At 33.8% G+C, this 1,348-nt stretch overlaps 1 long non-coding RNA gene across 1 annotated transcript; it reads left to right on the top strand.

Moving 5' to 3' along the window:
* The first annotated feature begins 553 nt into the window (after positions 1-553).
* On the top strand, positions 554-979 carry LOC114396144. The gene is made up of 3 exons (XR_003663240.1): positions 554-634; positions 722-793; positions 907-979. It is a non-coding gene; the product is annotated as an uncharacterized LOC114396144 (long non-coding RNA).
* Positions 980-1,348: the final 369 nt, after the last annotated feature.

Genomic DNA, 1,348 nt, shown 5'->3' with positions numbered 1-1,348 from the left:
ATTTTGAAACCCTAAGACTATTTGGAGGCATTTGGGAATTTTGAACCCTAATAGAGGCTGTTCGATTCCATTTAAATTTCATTTTTTAAATATTTAAAAACAAAAATTAATGACGTGGGAAGATCTGTACTTACATGGTTGGTGATTAGACATGATAGTGGCGTCACACTCTGTCATTCATATAATCACTTAACTGATACAATCTAACAGCAGATACTAAAATAAAACGAATTTTTTTCCAAGTATATGGAAAAAAATAAATGTTAGGTAGTTTTTCTTGAAAACAAGCTTTCATGTATGAAAAATTTAATTAAACCTATTATTATCGTAGAAGTTGCAAGGAATGCTTGAATTGTTGTTTTAACCTTCTTCCTCTGCGAGCTTTTTGTTGAAATTCACTGTGAAGTTCTATTATTTACTGTATTCACAGGGCTAAGCCATAACTTTGGTTTAATTACGAGTTTGTTGCGTTTGTGCTGCAGTTTTGCATAACTCAAATTGAGCCTTTTTTCACAAACAAAACAAATAGACACTTTTGCCATTGTGCTGCTACAAGGAGCAGAGAGGCAGAAGCATTGTGAATACCATTAAAAATCACTATTTTCACCTCACCCAGGCCAATTCACAGTTACAGGTACTTCTTCCATCGCTCTCGCCCTTCCTATGAATTACATTGAATGGGCACTAGAATCTAACTCAGCTTTTGCTTCTGCTTTTTCAGTCTCATTATTAGTGCAAGATGACTCGTTCTAAAGCCAACAACTCGAAGAAACAGAAGGGCATTGACTTCAAGGTTTCCCCCATGGCCCTAGCATAACTCTATCATACACATTTCTGCATGTGTAAAACTCTGTTTATGAGTATTTTGTAGCCTTTTTACATGCGGCACTTGTTCAAAATTTTCAGAAAATAAGGAGAAAGGTTGGGAGGAAACTGCCACCACCTAAGAATACAAAGAATACTGATATTAAATCTAAAGGTACCCCTTCTGTTCCAAAATTCAAATAGGTTCTGCTCATCACATGTTCATTTACCAATGGGTGTGCATGGTTTGTTTAAAACCAAATCAAATCCAAGTTAAAACTAGATATAAGGGTTGGATTTTGAAACCATATCACTTTTTTCTTTTTTAAATCTGGTTTTGGTTTTTGGCCAAATTGATCTTTGGGCAAAACTTGATTTGGTTCAAAACCGGTTCTAAAACCAGTTTTTAAACCAAACTTTATTCTGAAACCTGTATTGAACTGATATAAAATTAGTTTTATATATGAAGTTTGTAAAAAAATGGTTTTGAAACTGATTAACTGAACCATTTGTTAAGAAGTAATTAACCGGTATGGTTTGAAAA

Source organism: Glycine soja, chromosome 18 (assembly GCF_004193775.1).
Source record: "Glycine soja cultivar W05 chromosome 18, ASM419377v2, whole genome shotgun sequence".
NCBI classification, from domain to species: domain Eukaryota; kingdom Viridiplantae; phylum Streptophyta; class Magnoliopsida; order Fabales; family Fabaceae; genus Glycine; species Glycine soja.
The sequence above is the reverse complement of the archived record's forward strand: the minus strand, read 5'-3'. Positions and strand labels throughout refer to the sequence as shown.